General features: G+C 42.6%; 1 protein-coding gene across 1 annotated transcript in view; it reads left to right on the top strand.

The window, feature by feature from the left end:
- SPON1 (spondin 1) overlaps positions 1 to 13,818 on the top strand; it is a 470,884-nt gene that overhangs the window by 171,368 nt on the left and 285,698 nt on the right. The window lies entirely within an intron of this gene.

Below are 13,818 nucleotides of genomic sequence, written 5' to 3'. Positions count from 1 at the left end.
TGATCCCTGTCAATAAGAGGGAAGAGTGTGTGAACATCAAATAAATCTACTTTTATTTAAGACACAAGTTCTGAACGAAATTCTTCCCAGGAAACACATAGTCCTTCGAAAGCCCAGACCCTGGGTCACAATACCAAAACCAGTAGGAAAAATATTATAGAAAAAGGTTGGGAAAGCCTAAATTTCCCTGGTGCCAGCCAGATTACCCTGAGAGCAAAACATAAAGAACATTTTAAAGTAAAACTAGACCTCCCCAAATAATGTCTGCCTGTCAAAACAGCCGAAGGGAAGAGATTGAACCTGGCAAGCATGAAAGCTCTATGGTGTGAGGGGTTTACCAAATTAGAAAAGTACTGGGCCATAGAATCTTGTGTGGGGAAAAGACCAAGAAAATGTTGAGAACAGACTCCAGAGCTACCAGCGTAAATAACTTGAGCTTCAATGTCCCAAATCCTCCTTTGGACAATCCGAAGAATATCCATTTCACTAGAATTGGCAAAAAAAATCCAGATCAATACCAATGGATTTGATTTTAGACACTATGAATTGGGACCACTTTGAGGTGTAAGGGTCCGCAGGGAGGAGAGCAATAAGACTGTTAGCAGAGGGGCTGAAATGAAGACAAAGCCAAAACTTAATAACAATAGACCACACCCTTGTTTCAATAACGTGTAAACCCAACTCAGCACAGAGAGTAAAATACGCAACAGAATTAGGGAGACCAAGTATCCTGTGCAGAAATAAGGTGTTAACACGTTCAACCTCTTTAGAAAAACCCTGTATCCACACAGGAATCCCATATAACAGGAGAGAGATTGCTATAGCCTGAAAAATTCAGAGAGTGGCTGGAACAAACTGATTACCTCTTTGGTAAAAGTAATGCATTATAGCTGCAATCTTATTTCTGGCCAAAATAAGGGAATGCTCCCAGTGAGAGGACCATTTTAAATTGTACTGGAACAAAATTCCAAGGTATCTAAAGAGTTTTATTTGATAATGATTTTAAGATTTAGTCCTGTAATTGAATATTCAGTAAATGTCATGTTTTGAAGCTTCGAACCACAGACTTTCTGTAGCTTTGACTTAGGACTGTTCTGCACACCATGCATAGAATGCATTTTTCCTCAAATCAATAGGAATTTAAGGTGTAAATGATCTGTAGCATCTGCAAAATGTACAACAAGCAATCGATGTGCCATGTGAGTTGCTGTACTTTACAGCTTCACAGATTAAAGAGGAGACAAGTTCATGTGTTCAAACCAAAGGTGTAATGCTGAATGGTGTCTGAGTTCCAGTGTTACCCAAAGTAGGCAGTCTCTACTTAGTTTGGGGGAATTATCTTGGAGATGGAGTGAGAGGCAGGTAACTGAGATGTGTACAGGAATTTGTTCCCATGAGAACTTTCAAAAATAACCAGGCAGTTGTTAAGCTGGTAGAGTTTTTATTAAGAATAGGATAAAACAAAAATGCATACCATAAACACACACAAGAGCTAACTAAGAAAGGCATGGAGGAAAGGGGAGAGATTTTTAGGGAAGGGCGATATTTACCAATCCTGAAGAGGTCTGTGGAAGCAGCAAGTCGAATAAGGAAATGGCCAGTGTTTCGGGAAGTGAGAGAGAGAAGACCCACATGCAAGTGGGAATGTGTGGTGGGTCCGAGAACACACACACACACACACACACACACACACACACACACTGCTGGAGCAGCAAGGTGACATTTTTATAGGGCAAAACGTATCCTGAGGCAGATTGACTCACTGCCAGAGGACAATGACTTGATGGTTCTACCAGATGGTCCTACAAGCACTGGATGGGAAGGGTAATTGAGAAGGTGAATAGACTTAAGCATTGATTAATCACCACTTAATCAAGGGTAATGGGTGAAGGGGAAGTTAGGCTTGGATTTTAATGGAATTTTACTGAGTGAATCAATAGGTGATCCATTGTCCCAAAGTCCTGCATCTCTCCAGGGTAAGGAGGGGGCAGTAGCCAACCAACCACTCTGACGCGCCCCTTGAAAACTCTGCCTGACTGGCATCCATTTTGGTCCAAACAGTGCCCTGCACTTAGAGTTTTGCAGTGATAGTTCTCTTGTAATTCTCTTATAGGTAGGGTCACCAGTTCTGAGTTGGGATGGAGCCTGGGGAGGGCAGGAATGGGGGAGAGGTGGGACCCTAATATGGTATAATGTCATAGAGTTCATCCTCCAAAGCAGCCATTTTCTCCAGTGAAACTGATCTCTGTCACCTAGTGACTAATTGTAACAACAGGAGATCTCCAGGTATCACAAGGAGGCCGGCAAGCCTACTTATAAGCAATGCATTAGATTCTTCTGTAGAAGAATAGTTCTGTCCTTCTGTAGCAGTAAAAAGTGCTACTGTGGCACCAGTCTCTGTCTTGTGGAGAAAGCAGAGTTGGTATTTCTTTGTGATGAGTGTTTGCTAAGGTGTTTGCTGATAAAATTGCTAACATGCATTCTGACTTACACTACAGTCTTAAGTAGAGTTTTACCCTCTTAAGTTCACAGAAGAAGGCAGTAACTCTGAGATATTGTTCGTCTCGCCTGCTGTACCGTATGCTACACAGGAGGCGTCCAGGACCTTCTGTTTTGTAGGATGTGTTCCTGTTGTGTCACCTCAGGATGTAGACACAGGGCTTGGTTCAGTTTATGACCAACATGTCCACTTGACTTGTGATTTTTAAAAAGTGGGAAAGTTTGGAAGTGTTAATTTTAAATGAAATAAAGGTTTCCTAAAGGAAGGCTCAGTTCTGTCTAGTGCGAACAGGCAATGGGAATATCTGTAATGGCATGGATTCCTGTTCACCAAGATGAATAAGGTTGGCCAGTTTGGTATTCTGGTTTCAGTTTTTAAAAAGCCCTGAAGCCCTGTTGGAACATTCAGCAAACAAAGATTTGCTTTATAAGTATTCTGTGTTTGTCTCACACATTGAGAGGCCTTTTTCCTCTCTCCTTCCTCTCACCAGTAGCATCTCAGTTTTGTCACTCATTAGCCTCATTTATCCCCAAACTGTCTTTATTTGCCTGTTCAGAGTTTCCACAGCCTCCCTGGGATCTACTGGAATCATGAGATAAATAGGGTTGCCAAGTCATACCTGCTGTTGGAGCGGGGGACTCCCGGCTTCTTCCTGGAGAGCGCGCACGCTGGGACCACGTCACCCGGAAGTGACGCGACCACGCCAGGCATGCTGGGGGCGGGGCCATGACCATCCGAGGGAAAAACATAGAGTTTTCCCTCGGATGATCGTGGCCCCGCCCCCAGCGTGCCCGGCGTGGTCGCGTCACTTCCGGGTGACGTGCCCGTCGGGTGCTTTGGGGGTGGGGTTCCCCCCGGGGGCCTGATCCGCTGGCAGCAGGGAAAGGGGCCTCTGGGGTGGGGGTTTCCCCACCCCCCAGGGGGACATGGCAAGCCTAGAGATAAAGCTGAGATTTCAGCATAATGGTAGCAACCCAGCCTGCATCTCCAGATGACCTCTCCTACCATCTTCATGTAGATATTAAAAAGCATGGAGTACATAGTGGAACCTTGCAGAGGCCAAGGGGCCAAGCAGCAGTTCAGCAACATCTTTTATATAGCCTTCTTTCAAGGGATGGGTCCTGATTTAGCAATATCAGCCTTCCTTCTGTAATTTGAATGCCATCCCTATGATTATCTAAATAACGCTATTTTTGTGATATAATAACATTATAGTGATGTTGTGGTGGGCTGTATTAAAGAACAGATATTTTGCTATATGTGATGAACCAAGGCTTTTTGAATGTCCAGTGGTCCAAAGGAAAGGCTAGCTGCTGTGTGGCAAGCGATAGTTAAGATTTTTGATTTTTGTGATTCTTTTAAAGTTTCATTTTGGTCCATTTAAGATGCTATGTAAGGAGGTGAATAAAAATCCCAGGGCCTCTCATATGCCTGTGTCAAGCTTGCTGTTCCTGGCCAAAGTGATAGTGGACAGTCACTGGACAGCTGTACACACCTGGATAAAATAGATTATTCACACCCATTTCCATCTAGTTTCAGCAGCCTTGGTCAATGAGACCTTTTAATTCTCTTGGAGCTCTAAGGATCTTTTGATATGAACGACCATAACAATCCTTCTGGGGTAACTGCCCAGAAGTAACAGGCACTTTGTTAAAGTGGTGATACTTCTGTCTTGAGAAATGTCAGGAGGTGGTGCTGGGAGACTACTGCTCATAGGAGACTACCACCCTTGCGAGGCCCGCAGGGATTTTCCCCCCCTCCCGGTATCATCCTTGAATGACTACATGGATTGAGAGAGCTTTGTGAATGAGTTTCCAAATTCTTCCCAGCAGTGTATTTTATTTATTTATTTATTTATTTATTTATTTATTTATTTATCTATCCGCCTTTCTCTTGAGCATTTCACGACTCTTGTGCAGTCAGTGTATTGGAAGCTAACAGAGCATCAAATCATTCATTTATTAGGTTAGCACTCTCATTTTTGTGGGGAAGAGTAGGTGTATACCCCTGCCCTCTGCCACATACATAATGTAACGAGGACTGTAACTGCACTTATTAGTTTCGTCTTTTTCCCCTAGGCGTGGAAACCTGATTCATGTAAATCTTCTCTGTCAGTAGAGGGATGGGAAACAGCACAGATTGGGTTTATTCCATGTGGGGCAAAAATCAGTAGGCAAACTGTGATCCCCTCTTTATTTACCAATTAGAATATTCTCCCACCTTTAAAGAAAGCTACCTTCAGCATGACTTTGTCTGCATTTTTGATGGGAGAAATGAAGAAATACGTTTAGAAAAAAAATTCATTGGACCGTACAAAAAGTTTAAAAACTCCAAACCATAGAGAAATGGCAGAATAGGGAGATTCATATAACAATTGAAGGCAATGCTTGCCCCACCCCTGGGGCTAAATTCTGGTATTTGATATGCATACATGGCTCTTGTTATCTTCAAGCAGAGTTCTGTCTATGATTCAAGCAGCAGAATTTTGTACCCAGGAGTATTCCCTTAGGCTATACTAAGGTTTTGTGCTAAATGCATCCTGAGCTAATACTTTAAGGCATGAATTTAAATGGGGACTCGTTTTCACATATCAAATGTGAAAGGAATGAATAATTGAATTCCCTGGTTTCACCCAAGTCTGCTGAGCTAAGCAGAAAAGGCTTGTATGCCCAAAAGGTAAAGTTGGCCATTACAATGAGATACAGTGTGACTTGTGCCAGTTATTTAACTTCCCATAGTTGTATAATGGGTGCTATGCCAGAAGTAGGCATTGCAGATTTTTGTGTGGTTGTCATCAAAAACATCTTAGACTTTCCTCTTTCATTCTCTTCTGGTGTGGGCTAGAAATACCAAATGTGTCACAGTGTGACATCAGGTTCAGAGTTTCCCTGCCTCTCATTCCCTTCACTTGCAGAGCTTGTGAATGATATGCAAGGGTGTGAACTTCAAACATTCTCTTGTTAATTTCAGTTCCAGATTTTGGAGACTGCATGCTTTTTGTTATCCCAAAGTTTCTGGACCCTCCTTACCATTTCAAGATTTTGAGGGGGTCCTGAAAATTCAGAATCACTTTTCCAACTACTCCCAGTTCCCCTACCCAGCAGCAGCAAGGATGGAAAGAGAGGAAGCTTGTGCTGGCTCACAACTGATGCCAACAAACAGCTGATGATGGGGTGGACAGAGGCCTGGTCTAACAGCCATTGCAAATAATGTTATGTCCTGTGGGCTGTAGAGAGGTCAGGTGTACCCATACGAAATAATGATCTCACTGGCAGGCAGGCTCCTGTGCTTATAGGAGGTTTCACTGGCCAGCCAAGACTTGTGGAAGTACAGAAGCCTGCCCAGGGATCTGGCGAGGTATCAAAGCCTCGTGAGAGTGCAAGATACCAGTACTAATCAGGCAAGCAATGAAGCCTTGCCACGAGTGCAGGAGCCTGCCTATCAACCCAGCCAACCACCTGCCATTTTCCAGTGTTGGCCAGGTAAATCTCCTTTCCCCCAACTATCAGCTGTTAGCTGATAGTGGTGTGGACAAAGATCAGGTCTATCATGCTACTGAAAATAATAGGCCAGATCTCCCACATGAAACACATTCTTTCCTGTGAGGAGGAGGAGAGGAGCAGGAGGAGATTGGATTTATCCCCCCCCCTTCACTCGGAGTCTCAGAGCGGCTTACAAACTCCTTTCCCTTTTCCTCCCCACAACAGACGCCCTGTGAGGTAGGCAGAGCTGAGAGAACTGCTCTTTCAAGGACAGTTCTTGTCAGAACTATGCCTTGCCCAAGGTCATCCAGCAGGTGCAAGTGGAGGAGTGGGGAATCAAACCCGGTTCTCCCAGATTAGAGTCCACGCACTTAACCAATACACTACACCAAGCTGACAGTAGACCTGGCCTCCATCTACCCAAGTGTCAGCTGTTAGCCAGTATCAGCTATAAAGTTCCGCTTTTAGTCCTTTTAGAATTTGAAAGGACAGAGATGCTGCCTAACAGCTGTTTAACTGGGCAGCTTCCTTTGTCTCCCTCTGTACTCTTGTGTGTCCCCAAAAACCGAAATACTCCTGAAATTTTGGGAGATAAATTTTTGTCACTCGCAGGATTTTGGAAGTGTTTGGGGTCATTTGAAATATCCCCCAACTGACACAAAACAGCTAATTTTGGGTTTACTTTCAGCTCAAGCATATCCAAATGCACACCCCTAATATTATGTCTCATACTTTGTCCTACTGTTATCATCCTGCACTTTTCTTCCCTCATTGAACTCAGTATGACTTACATAAAGTTCCCAGGCAGTCTTATGTTAGTATATTTCTTTTTTGTGAGATTTATTTTTGTGTGGATGTATATATGTGTGTCCCTGCATGCCTGGAAGTCAGGGTTGACTTCTGGCAACCCCTAGTGGGGCTTGGACATTTAGAGAGGTGGCTTGCTATTGCCTGCCACTGCGTCTTGGCCCTGGTATTCCTTGTAGGTGTCCCATCCAAGTATTTGCCAGGGTCGGCCCTGCTTAGCTTCCAAGATCTGATAAGATCAGACTTGCCTGGGCTATCCAGGTTAGGGTGTATGTAGATTTTTAAAGTATGTGTGTGTGTGTCAAGTGCCGTCAATTTGCTTCCAATTTACGCCCAATCTCCAAAATGTACTATCATTAGCAGTCTTGTTTAGGTCTTGCAGGAGCTGCGATGGCTCAGGTGGTTAAGATGCTGAACTGCAGGCTGTGGAAGGTCGGTAGTTCAGCAGTTCAAGACCCGGGTGCCGCATGACGGAGTGAGCTCCCGTCTCTAGTTCCAGCTCCTGCCAACCTAGCAGTTCGAAAGCAAGAAATTGCAAGTAGATAAATAGGTACCACTTCAGTGGAAAGGTAACAGCGTTCCGTGCACCTTGGTGCTTAGTCATGCCGGCCACATGACCATGGAAACGTCTTTGGACAGCGCTGGCTCTTCGGCTTTGAAATGGAGATGAGCACCACAACCCTAGAGTCGGATTCGACTGACTTTCAAACAAGGCAACCTTTACCTTTTTTAGATCTTGCAGACAGAGGCAATCCATGTCATGTGAGGTCTTCCTCTTCTCCTGCTACCTTCAACTTTTCCTAACATTCTTGTCTTTTCCAGTGACTCTTGTCTTCTTATAATGTGCCCAAAGTACGATATCTTCAGTTTAGTCATTTTAGCTTCTAGGGAGAGTTCAGACTTGATTTGATCTAGAGCCAACTTATCTGACTTTTTGGTGGCAGCCATTTATCCTCGTTAATGTATAGTTCTGGATTTAGAACTCACAGTGAAAAGAGTAAAAACTATAAATTCCCTCCCCTTATATATCTCAGATTGTCCAACTTTTTTACTTTTTAAAAAGCAACTCAGTTGTCAGCAATCCTTCATGTAGGTTTGTCTGTCTCCCCACCACCATCTATCTCGACATGAGGACTAATTCCTTTGTGCATGTCAGTTCAGTTCATTTTGGTATGTAACCAGCGCAAATCAGTTGGATACCATGCTCTAGGTACACTGCATATCAGAACATTAAACAGAGTTTCTGATCATTACCGTTACAGAGGGCGTATTGTCAGTAGATGATGATGCATAATCTCATCAGGATAACTGGAACTGAATGGTCTGTCTCATAGTGAAATGTTACCTTGCCCAAAATCTGGCCATCAGATCATGATTCAAGACCTCCCAGTGATTCATTAGTATGCAATTAGTTTAAAGAGGAGACTGCCATGGCAGCAGATGAGAAATTATCTTGCCCCACATTAGTATTTCCTACCAAAAGATTTTTCCATCTTAGACTTTCCCTTTAAAATGAATAATTTTAGACTGCCTGGAATTAACCACAGAGAGGACCCACTGATCAGACCGAGTTTGTCCTCAGCATAGCCCCTCCCACCTGGATACCTTCCTTCCTTCTTTAGAAAAAAATAACCTACATAAAAATAATACTAATTAAACCATAAAATCAAAAGCAAAACAATAAAACAAACAGCAAGTAAAGTGATGTACTAGGGCAATTAAAAAAATGAAAGTGGACTTTCCCCTTATATTATAAAATAAACAAAACAGCTAACTTGATGAAGGCCAGATGTTTAAAATTCACTTAGTTTATGTGCAAATCAGCCTGTTCCTTTGCTTTAGGTAACACTCTTAAGAACATAAGAGAAGCCAATAATCAGGCCAATGGCCCATCCAGTCCAACCCTCTGTCACACGGTGACCAAAATACCAGGTGCCATCACTGGGTCAAGACCAGTTCCGGAGTTGAAGCATTATCTTCTGTTTGCGTGCTTTACATTTTTACTTTGAACAGCTGTCTCTAAAGAAAAATCTGTGAATTGTAAAAGTTAGAACCAGCACCCACTTTGAAACTCACATGTGTATTTAATATTCTCTACATGATGAAGGCTATAGTTTTTAAATTAATAATAACCAGGGCTATTTTGGGGCAGGAATGGAGTTCCGGCTGGCTCCCAAGTTGGCCACGCCTGGCAGGAGCTCATTAGCATAATAGGCCACACCCAACAGCAGAAACTCATTAGGATTGGCTACATTAGGGGTGTGTGGCCTAACATGCAAAGGAGTTCCTGCTACAAAAAAACCCTGGGTTTTGACAACAAACAAGGTAAACAGAATAAAAAGCAAAAGGTGGGTGTGGCTGGATGAGCACACTTCTGGTAACATGGAGGTGTGGCCTAATATGCCAATAAGTTGCGCTGTCAGAGGTGTGGCCTAATATGCTAATGTGTTCCTGCTGTTGAGTGTGGCCTATTATGCTAATGAGTTCCTGCTGGGCTTTTTCTACAAAAAAAGCCCAGATAATAACAATATCTGAGTACAGATATCCTTTAATCTAGAACATACATACAGTTTTGTTCTGGTTTGGTGTGCTATGGTGTGTGTGTGTGTGTGTGCATGCAGTCACATGCGTATACACACAAAAGTGCTTTAGGGAGGAATAAATGTTCTCTCTGATTCCCCCCCAGTCATTGTTAATGGTTTTTGTTCACCACTTTTTTGCTGCAAATTATATAGTTTCAATTATGTTTATGCATGTGAAACAGTTTTTAGATGATTTATACAGTAGTTATACCTACAATGTACATTTATGCATATAGCGGACGTAACATCTTCCTGACTAAAATTTATTTAGGAAAAAGGTGGTATAATTTTTGCTGACTCCCCTTTCCAGTGTGAGACCTCTGCTTTCCTCCCAAGCAATTCCTGGGGTTCCCCATCACCCAAGAGCAACATTTCAGACAGCATTTGTGCCTACCACAGAAGGGGGAATCCATAATAGTTGGGAGTACGCTTGAAGAGTGTTGGGAAGCTGCAGCTAGTGCAGAATGCTGTGGTTAACTGCTGGTTGGGGCCAGTTACCGGGATCATGTGATGCCCAATCCTACAGTGATTATACTGGCTTCTGATCTGCTCCCACACCCAAGTAAAGGCATTATCTATGACCTATAGAGCCCTCCATTGATTGGGACAGGTGTATCTGAAGGACTGTCGTCTCCTATGCATTTCTGTCCAGGAACGAAGATCACAGGGAGAGACCCTCGTGACTGTACTATCGAACAAAGAAGCTTGTCTGGCAGTTACACAAAAGAGGGCCTTTTCTGTGGCAGCCCCATGATTCTTGAACATCCTCTCCTGGGAGGTGCACCTGGCCCCCTCACTTTTAGTCCTTAGGAGGCAGCTGAAGGCTGTTTTATTCATGTGATTGAACAAAGTTTTGAAAAAAGATATTCAAAGAAGTGCCCTGACAGCATGGTATTTGGGGCAGACAAGTAGAGGACTGCAGAAAAGTCAGGTAGGGCTAACTAAAATTAACAGTAGAAGTGATGCAAAATGAAAGACGTGAAAAAGAGCAGATAAGTAACATTTCCCTTGCAGATCCAGGCAGGGAGCAACCCTAAGAAATGCAGATATGTTAGTTCAGTTTATAGTTCTGGAAAGGAGAGGCTGGAGATGAAGAGGTTAAAGATAAAGAAGAGCAGCTGAAATGCCAGCATGACATTCAGTAGGAAAATGTTGTGTTTTTGAATGGGAAACTTGGTGTCAGAATGATAACAGAAATCAAAATGGTTTGCTGCTGCTTCTCTATGCACAGTCTTAATACATTTTTTTTTAACACAACTCTCTGGTCATGTGAATAAACACTAATATTTCGGAAAACTTTAAATCAGATTTTTTAAAAGAAGCTGTGATTTGTTTGTGTTCCAGCTACTGTATTCCTTTTTAAAAAAAATAAAAATAATCTGGTTTAGAATAAATAAACACAGAGCAGCAAAATAAGCTAATTAAAGTCTAGACTTGTATGGTGCCATCCAAAGCAGAGTTGCATTTTTCTAAGCCCATTGACTTCTCTTAAAATGAAAACTGCTTCTTATATAAAAGAATGAACGACGGGGGAAATCTGACTTTTGATGTCAAGCAGTGGAAAAATGACCCAATCAATATACTGAAAATTGTATTTATTACTGTGTCCATGTACTGTCTGCAAACTGTGTTTCATGCTGGTATTCAAAACTCTGCAAAGAAGATTCCATTCAGCAGCTTGCTATTTAAACTGTTTACTTAAAGTCCAGTCTATTAAACAGAATTGGGATGTTCTCAACTTTTGCTATGTCAGTTGTCCAGTGTAGGAGGGGGAGGGGAGAGGAGTATTAGAAGTCACTGTGGAGGTGGGGCTGCACCTGACAGACAACCGCCTGTTAGGTGTAGGAGGTGGGGGGAGTGTGTTGGAAGCCATCAGAGAGGCTGGGCCAGCAGCTTTGCTTCACCTCACAGGTGGGTTTTGGCCACTCCTGATTTCCTCAACTGTCATTAGCTCTCTGCAGTCCCCTGTAACTGTTGGGTTTTTTTTACCTCAGAACACTGAACTCTGCAGCTGACCAATCAGAAAGTGGGGGGTGTAGAGAGGCAGCTGCCTGGCAGCCGCATAGGAATAAATGGGGGAGCACATTTCCCCCCCTTTGACCCATTTAGGGGTTGAATTTCTAAAAAAATCCCTTCTTAGCAAGCACCTATGCCACGGTAGGAGCACTCTCCCCGAATTTGGTGTCTAGGTCCAGCGGTTTGGCCTGGGCGTTGATTTTACGGTGAGGGGACTTTCTTGTATATATATAGATGAAGCAACCTGCATAAGTGAAGTGACTGGGCTTGTGACCCCATGCACTCCAAGAAGGATGGTCCCCTTCCCCCAGAGGGTGCTACAATCAAATTTTGACCTATCAAAATCCACAGGCAGTAAACAGCAACCAATTTTCCAATCTTCTTGAATGCAATTGTTCTCCAGTTGCACTTTTTGGGGCAGCGGGGTGCGGGGTAGAACTACTAGAGATGTGGCTCAGCAGGATCTTTGTCCTTTTAAGTTATTGTCACCAACTTTTTAGTAATGTCCCCAAAGTAGAGCCATTTTACTTTATGAGAACAAACAAAGAAAACCCTAGGGCTTTCAACAGCCCCACCAAAAAAATCTTCTGATTTTGTAATTTGTTTTGTTTTGTTCCAAGCAATGCTCCATGCCCCCCCCCAAAAACCCCCACTGATCCAGGGAAATATTGTCAAACGGTCTGGAAAGATACATCCTCTTTCTCTTTTAACAGAAAGATAACCTGATAACATTCCAGAGAAGTGGTGTGGTGGTTAGATATGCAGAGGAGTGATAATCCAGTGAAAGAAACATTTCACCTTGTATGAAAGTATACACACAAACACACACAAACACACAGGCTTTGGGTATATGAAACAATTTCTGGATGTTGTGGAACACACTGTCATGTGAAGTCTGGTTCCTGTTCCTATTTCAGCCTACTGAGCCCCACCAAAACTTTGTTGTTGCTGGGTGAATGGACCTTAAGAAACAATATAGGGGATAAAATGGTATTCTACAGGGACAGTGTGGTTCAAGTATATGTCAGTGATGTTTTTTTATTTGCATGGAATATTTGAGTACTTAGAGATACATTTAGGGTTGCCAAGTCTGAATTTCGCCGCAGCGGGGGACTCCCGGCTAAGGAGAATCCCCCATAAAACCATAGAGTTTTCCCTTGGATGACTGTGGCCCCACCCCCAGCGTGCCCGGCGTGGTCGCGTCACTTCCGGGTGATGTACACATCGGGGAGGGATTCCCCCCGGGGCCTGATCCGCTGGTGGTGGGGAACGGGCCTCTGGGGCTGGGACTTGGCAAGCCTAGATACATTGGAATTTGGCTTTGGGTAGTTTTCCCTCCACAAAACTGCAGAAGTAGGTTCTAATGACCCCTGCAAAGTCAGTTTTTTAAAAAAAAAACAGCACATTTATTACATTAAAATTGGGCCTGAGGTAAGACTGGCTGAAAAACAACACACACGCACACACAAACACACACATACACAAACCCTCCATCAGTGAACTGCATGGCTGAAAGAAGATTTGAATTTAGTGGCCAAACCCAGCATGTTTCTGTGGCCATGTTAGTTCAGTAATAATGAAACTATGTATATTTGTGTGTGTATGTGTATGTGTGTGTGTGTGTGTGTGTGTGTGTGTGTGTATACATTGGAATATATATGACAGGAAATCTATATCTATAATCTATATCTATCGATCGATCGATCGATCGATCGATAGATAGATAGATAGATAGTATTATGGTGTTACAAAGCAACATGTGATATGTTCAGGTTATTATTAATATTAAGGAACTAGATATTGCTTCTGTGTTAGACAATGTCAGTTGTAAAACTGACCTCAATATATTGTAAATGTGCTTTGGTGCTTGCTTACAGATAGAGGTCATATCATGACTACAGAATTGCTTTATTTGCATTTGGTCTTACTCTAATTTTATTATGAGGGGGAACATTTTTTTTGGTCTGCCTAGTGTGACTGCTTGGTGTTGATTGAAGGTTAATTTCATGTATGATTAATTAAAAGGTTGTTTCACACTTTGATTGAATCAGCTGTTGATTGCAACATTAACTTTGTTCACCCAAGGTCCAATAAGTGAATTAATTAAGTCTGTGTCTAAGGATTAGTATTCTGGACAATACTTAGATTGTAAGTAACTGCAGTAATTTTATGTTGTATAATGAATTCTTTTGTGGACAGTAAAATTACAATATGTTTTAAAACACTTCATTGTAAACAATGGTGACATACCGATTAGTGCCTATGAGAGGGTTTGATTCCTTCTCCATCACCAGCATACTGACGAGGAATTCATTTTTCCAATAAAAGTACATTAGAAGTCTAAAAATAGATTTCTTGTCCCATATCTATTGAGGTAGTACATTTTTATCTCACTCTTCCTCCATGGAATGGGTTATATGGTTCTACCTTC

Source organism: Gekko japonicus, unplaced genomic scaffold (assembly GCF_001447785.1).
Source record: "Gekko japonicus isolate JY-2015 unplaced genomic scaffold, Gekko_japonicus_V1.1 scaffold156, whole genome shotgun sequence".
NCBI lineage: Eukaryota > Metazoa > Chordata > Lepidosauria > Squamata > Gekkonidae > Gekko > Gekko japonicus.
Note: the sequence above shows the minus strand (reverse complement) of the source record. Positions and strands in the feature narration are given on the sequence as shown.